Source organism: Gigantopelta aegis, chromosome 12 (assembly GCF_016097555.1).
Source record: "Gigantopelta aegis isolate Gae_Host chromosome 12, Gae_host_genome, whole genome shotgun sequence".
NCBI lineage: Eukaryota > Metazoa > Mollusca > Gastropoda > Neomphalida > Peltospiridae > Gigantopelta > Gigantopelta aegis.
The window spans coordinates 47,858,746-47,866,229 of record NC_054710.1 but is presented as its reverse complement, the minus strand read 5'-3'; the positions used below and the strand labels follow the sequence as shown (position 1 = coordinate 47,866,229).

General features: G+C 44.2%; 1 long non-coding RNA gene across 1 annotated transcript in view; it reads right to left on the bottom strand.

Moving 5' to 3' along the window:
- LOC121386634 overlaps nucleotides 1-6,529 on the bottom strand; it is a 20,413-nt gene extending 13,884 nt beyond the window's left edge. The window contains exon 1 of the long non-coding RNA XR_005959677.1: nucleotides 6,372-6,529. This is a non-coding gene — a long non-coding RNA (uncharacterized LOC121386634). The remainder of the gene's footprint in view (nucleotides 1-6,371) is intronic.
- Between the last annotated feature and the right edge of the window lie 955 nt (nucleotides 6,530-7,484).

The window sequence follows — 7,484 nt, the reverse complement described above, 5'->3', positions numbered from 1 at the left end:
GCACCAGACTTGGTGACGTGCATCGAGACCCGAGAATGACGCTAGGTGGTAGAGCGCTTGCTTGAGATGCGATCGATCGGTGGATCGATCCTGCTCAGAGGAATCGGATGTTTCCTACAGTTTCGACCAGTGATGTGGGTTCAGTCACTAGTGAGAATGTCAAAGGCTGTGTCCAGCGTGGAAAATACTTGAACCTCTCTCCCACACTTTTTCTCTCTTTTTTTTTTCTCTCCCTCTCCCCCTCTCTCTCTCTCTCTCTCTCTCTCTCTCTCTCTCTCTCTCTCTCTCTCTCTCTCTCTCTCTCTCTTTCCCTCCTCTCCCCTCCCCCTCTCTCTCTGTCTCTCTCTCTGTCTCTGTCTCTCTCTCTCTCTCTCTCTCTCTCTCTCTCTCTCTCTCTCTCTCTCTCTCTCTCTCTCTTCCCCTCCCCTCCCCCTCTCTCTCTCTGTCTCTCTCTCTTACCTTTTCTCTCTTTTTTCTTTCTTCTCTCCCTCTCTGAGCTGCATCCCGCCCAATCACCTGAGGCGACCACCCGAGATACCGACTGAGCTGTATCCCGACCAAACACCTGTGGCGACCACCCGAGATACCGACTGAGCTGCATCCCGCCCAAACACCTGAGGCGACCACCCGAGATACCGACTGAGCTGCATCCCGCCCAATCACCTGAGGCGACCACCGGAGATACCGACTGAGCTGCATCCCGCCCAATCACCTGAGGCGACCACCCGAGATACCGACTGAGCTGCATCCCGCCCAATCACCTGTGGCGACCACCCGAGATACCGACTGAGCTGCATCCCGCCCAATCACCTGAGGCGACCACCGGAGATACCGACTGAGCTGCCATCCCGCCCAATCACCTGAGGCGACCACCGGAGATACCGACTGAGCTGCATCCCGCCCAATCACCTGAGGCGACCACCGGAGATACCGAATGAGCTGCATCCCGCCCAATCACCTGAGGCGACCACCCGAGATACCGACTGAGCTGCATCCCGCCCAATCACCTGTGGCGACCACCCGAGATACCGACTGAGCTGCATCCCGCCCAATCACCTGAGGCGACCACCGGAGATACCGACTGAGCTGCATCCCGCCCAATCACCTGAGGCGACCACCGGAGATACCGAATGAGCTGCATCCCGCCCAATCACCTGAGGCGACCACCCGAGATACCGACTGATCTGCATCCCGCCCAATCACCTGAGGCGACCACCGGAGATACCGACTGAGCTGCATCCCGCCCAATCACCTGAGGCGACCACCCGAGATACCGACTGAGCTGCATCCCGCCCAATCACCTGAGGCGACCACCCGAGATACCGACTGAGCTGCATCCCGCCCAATCACCTGAGGCGACCACCGGAGATACCGACTGAGCTGCATCCCGCCCAATCACCTGAGGCGACCACCGGAGATACCGACTGAGCTGCATCCCGCCCAATCACCTGAGGCGACCACCGGAGATACCGACTGAGCTGCATCCCGCCCAATCACCTGAGGCGACCACCCGAGATACCGACTGAGCTGCATCCCGCCAACGTGAATTGTACGATAAGTAAAACTAAAACTTGATTTCTTATGTTTAACAACACCACTAGAGCTCATTGATTTATTAATAATCGGCTAATGGATGTCAAACATTTAGAGAGGAAACCCGCTACATTTTTCGATTAGTAACAAGGGATCTTTTATATGCACCATCCCACAAATAACACATTCCACAGCCTTTGATATACCAGTCGTGGAGTACTGGCTGGAACGACGGGGATCGATCCCAAACCGACTGCCCATCAGGCGAACACTTTACCACTGGGTTACGTCCCGCCATACACGAGTACGGCTATTGGAAGGAAGGAAATGTTTTATTTAACGACACACTCAACACATTTTATTTACGGTAATATGGCGTCGGACATATGCTTCAGGACCACACAGATATTGAGGAATGAAACCCGCTGTCGCCACTACATGGGCTACCATGCACCATCCTATAGACAGGATAGCACATACCACGGCCTTTGATGTACCAGTCGTGATGCACTGGCTGGAGCGAGAAATAGCCCAAATGGGCCCATCGACGGGGATCGATCCCAAACCGACAGCATATCAGGCGAACACTTTACCACTGGACTACGTCCCGCCATACCCGAGTACGGCTACTGGTTTACACCTACCCATTGAGTCTTGCGGAGCACTCACTCAGGGTTTGGAGTCGGTATCTGGATTAAAAATCCCATGCCTCGACTGCGATCCGAACCCAGTACCTACCAGCCTGTAGACCGATGGCCTGCCACGACGCCAACGTGGCCGGTAGGTACCATACGACGACTGAACTGAACTTTATTTACTCTCAGGCCGTAGTCTACGGCATATGAGGTTAATATTACAAAATAATGCATACATTATAATATTGTGACAAGATGAGGAAAGTATATATACAATTTTCATTTTGTGTACACTAATATATATACATGTAAACATATGAAACAATATGAATGGATTTGAGCGTACGTTGACACAAATAAACAGTACTAATGAAATGAAAACAACAATCAGCTATTTAAAAAAACAACAACAAACAAACAAACATTAAAACAAACAAACATTAAAACAACAAAAAATAACAATATAAGAAGATACCAGCCAGAGGACTTAAAAAACATTCATAATTAGTTAGCAAAACATTGAGAGTTTTCTAAGAACACCAGCTTTTTTAGAATTAAATAATTTATGAAATTTATATATACTAGCTTTTGATCTACAGAAAATGTACAGGAGAATATATAGTGAAACTCGTCGCCAACATCATTGTTATTACACAAGAGACATATTCGATCACATAGTGGTATTTTTCTCCAGCTGCCTGTTTCAATAGGGAGGTTATGATTTGAAAGTCTAAACCGCAAAAGAGGGCACCAATGCTTTCTTTCTAATAATGTTAAATATGTCTCAAATTCAACAGTATGTTTCAATAGTTTATAATTTGAAGCCTTTGAGGAGTTATCAATATAAGTATACCATGACAGAGCTCGACCTTAGCGGTAGCCCGGGGTGTTTTGGCTACCAATTTCTCACGCGGACTACCAGTTGTCTAACCCTGGTAGTCCGCCGGGCTACCAAATGTTTTGGCATGTCCAGTCACTCAACAATCAACAAGACGTGTCTGAAATTCCACCTTTCATGTGCGCGCTCTCTGCTGTCAGGAGTCGCTGTAACTGTTAATTGCTCCCTTAGTGTGACCCACAGGTGGCGCTTGCGCAATATGATTTAGTGAATATATTTGCCAGTGGTAGGTTCGTACGGGTCATGGAATTTTCATTTGGGTCATGGGTTAACTATTCGTAGTCATTTATGACAATCAACAAGACGGCCCGTTGTTTTTACGCCTACTTATAAGAAACGCTTTGTATGATCAAAACTATTTGCTGCAGCTGAAGTCTAAACTAAAAGATAATTCAATCGCGGTTTATTTCCTTCTAGGCTACCTATGTAAATTGTCAAATTATTGTTTACAAAATTAATATCTATCACTATGTTAAATAAATGTATAAATTGACGAATATTTTCAATGTTAAAAATATTAATCTTTCTTACAAATTAATTTTAATGAAATCTCTCTTTTCGTTTGCTATCGCTTTGCGCGATATCTCCAGAAAACTTATTGATCAATTTTTATAATCATGATGATTGTAAAAATTGATCAATAAGTTTTCTGGAGATATATGCCTTAAGCAAAGAGGACTTCCAAGCTAACTTGCGATGAGGACAGACGTCTCGCCATGTACTCTCGAGTTACCCCCCCCCCCCCCCCACACCTTGGGGGACTCTTACTGAGTTACGGGAAGCTAATTGAATATCGCATCACTTACACCGGGCACGGGAGGGGGGGGGGGGACCAAACCTGGCGGCTCAACCACCAGCGGCGGTCCCTTCTGCGACGCCGCCCCCAGCCCAGCCTGAGTCGAGGAAACCTGCTACGCCGGAACCGTCGACCACCGAGAGGGACAGACTCAACACCGCGGTGTGTGAGACGCCCCGTAAAGGCCCTCCATCGCCGACCACTACGTGGCCCAGACAGAACTGGCCGGTATCCCCGGTACTGCCAGTCGTCAAGCCACCGGCCCGATCAGCCGCCGTTGGAAAGAGGAAGGCCGTCGCTCAGCCGAGCGACCAACCTGACAAGGCCCGGCCTCCACCTTCACAACCACCGTCCCCCTCCGACTCGGAAGCCGTTTGGAAAGTTCAGATCGGGAAAATCAGGTCCGGCTTCCTGAGGTTCGTGCAGGGGGACACCTCGGATCCGGCATTACTGATGGGCGGACTAGTGAAACCAGAACTGAAACAACTGCCTGATGGAAGCGCTTACGAGCTACACACCATCAAATCTACAGCCGGCAAGACGGGGTTGGTACTAACTCAGCGCCGAGAAGGAGTCTACCGACAAGCGGTCCTGGTTAGAGAGATGGATAGCCACACCATCCACAGGATCGTCAAGGCCCTTTTCGGCAACGACTACCGGAGTGTCATAACCATCCTCGCCGACCAGAGATGAAAGCACTTCATCCCCGCCTTAACCGGCTCTCCGCTCAACGGTTCGCCGTGGACCAACCTCCAACGGCCTTAACGAGGCCACTCACGTGGACATATATTATATCGGACTTTAAACATTTAGACTTTCGTTCAAAATTTTATGTCGAAATTACTTCTCTTTTTTTTTTAATATTATTAAATAGTCCGATCCTCTCTTCTTTCTCTTATTTATTTTTGGACTGTCCTTCTAAAATGCTCCAAATTATATAAATATTCGGCCAAGCAGTCAATTTTTTTTTTTTTTGGCTTGTAATTTTTTATTTTTTTTATTCTATTAACTTTTTACTAATTGCTATTTTCAAAATTCTGCCCATTTTCAACACTACTCCCCCCCACCCCCACCCCAAATCCCGAGTCCGGCCACCGATCTTATCGGAGGTCAGACTCGGGATGGGCGTGTTCGAAACCCTAGTGGTATATGGACACGTTAAACTAGTTATCATCATCATTAAGCAAAGAAACGCTTGTGATACCACTACACTGTGTTAACCACATATATGTACAACCGATATCGTCTAGAATTGATTTAACAAAAACAATCCATTTATGATTATAAACAGCATTGATAAAATCGCTCAAAAGTAATTTGTAGATTAATAATGATAATTTTGATTGTTTCCCAGTAATTAATCGGTACCGAAATGTAATCATTCTTATTTTCACATTTATATGTACTGGATAACGTCCACGTTCTCCATATTACATGTACAGTGGAGTAGATTTTCTTACAGGTAATAACAGTTTCAAATATTGGTTACATAACTTGTCCAAAGAGGATAACCTCTCAAAAGCCCATACTTCACTTCCATATATATAGAGGCTATTTCATGGGTTTTTTCGAATACGATTTCTATGTCAACGAGTGGTGTGTGAAAACCATATTTTCACGAATTGCGAAGCAATGAGTGAAAATATGGTTTTCACACATCACGAGTTGACATAAAAATCGTATTCGGAAAAATACCATGAAATGGTCTATTTATTATATACATATTTCCTAATTTTTGACAATATCTTTCGCTTTTTGGTAATATCTTTCGCTTATCCTATCGAAAACACGTAACGTCATGATATATTTCTTCCTATGGAACTTTGCCAGAAAATTTACTTTATCATAGACTTTTAAAAAGAAATTTGATTAAAATTTATCTTTATTAACATTTATTTAACAATACTGCGGTGCAAACATACCTAACAAAGCGATCCTCTAAAAACTCCCACAAAAACAAAACGAGTCGAATGCCGTTAAATTCTTACACTTACACTCAATAACACTACATTGTGTCATCATTATTTAGCTTCGTATTCAATTCGTTTTAGATATTTTATCGTAATTGCACTTCGTATCCTTTTTTTTATAGGTACAGTTGTTTAAATTGCATTTTTTATTTTTCAAATACGATCAGATGCATTGGTAATCATCAAATTTAAATACGAAGAAACGATACAAAGGGAGATAATTTAATCATGCACTTTTACAAAAAAGTAACTGTAGCTAAAATACAGTGAAAATATGACTTTTCACCGGATATGACTTTTATGGTTTCCGTAGATCTATATATTTCATTGCTATGTATATAATAAAGAAGAATAGGTAACACCATATAGTCGAATAGTTTGAGCTGGCATTGTATTGACCAAAACACCTGAGAAATTGCGGGATCGGTTGGGGGAGGGGGATTAAGATGGCTACAATAAGGAAATAAGGATTTTATAATAAATAGTGAAATATATTTACACAGAGTATAATTGTAAAATAGAAAACATCTGTGACTTACCGATTGCCAACATAAACACAACGAAGAAAACCGTGAAACGATTCGCCATATTTCGTGTCCACTCGTAGTCGTACGGAAAGTAACGAAAATACAGAGAGTCGTCGATATAGTCAGACTGGTTGGTTTTGCGCAGCTGCTTTTATATATATCGGGAAAGTCCGGTGTCGCGTCGCGTACACCGCGTCAACATTCCCCTGCGGCTAGTATTTGGTTCTACATCATATATGATTGTCAACCTGCTTAATCTTTCCACGACTCCTCCCCCCAAACCTCCACCTCCCCCTGTATGTACGCGATCGCATGGTTTACGTGTAAACTAATTATACTTGGCAGCGGGCAATGCAGCGGTGGTTACCTTGAACGTAGGCCATATACTATATATATACATGGTACACTTATGTACCCTTGTTGCACAGCCGGGTTATCAAAGACCGTGGTATGTGCTCCCGTGTCTGTAAATAAGTGCAAACCGATTAGCTGGAACGGGCTATTCGGAGTTTGCTGCCAATGTATGACGTTTCCGACTAATACACGGAGAATACTACATGACTGACGGTTAGACAGCATTTGTCTTACAACAATTTCTCGTTCCAGCTAGTGTACCACAACTGGTATATCAAACGCCGTGGTATGTGCTATCTTGTCTGTGAGATTGTGGTGCATATAAACGATTCCTTGCTACTAATGGAAAAATGTAACGGGTTTCCTCTCTAAGACTATATGTGGAAATTACCAAATGTTTAACACCCAATACCCGATGATTAATAAATTAATGTGCGCTAGTGGTCGTTAAACAATACCTTTTTTGGGGGTCTTACAACGAGTTGTTTTAACACGTGTCTAACGAGTTGTTTTAACACGTGTCTAACGAGTTGTTTTAAAACGTGTCTAACGAGTTGTTTTAACACGTGTCTAACGAGTTGTTTTAACACGTGTCTAACGAGTTGTTTTAACGAGTTGTTTTAACACGTGTCTAACGAGTTGTTTTAACGAGTTGTTTTAACACGTGTCTAACGAGTTGTTTTAAAACGTGTCTAACGAGTTGTTTTAACACGTGTCTAACGAGTTGTTTTAACGAGTTGTTTTAACACGTGTCTAACGAGTTGTTTTAAA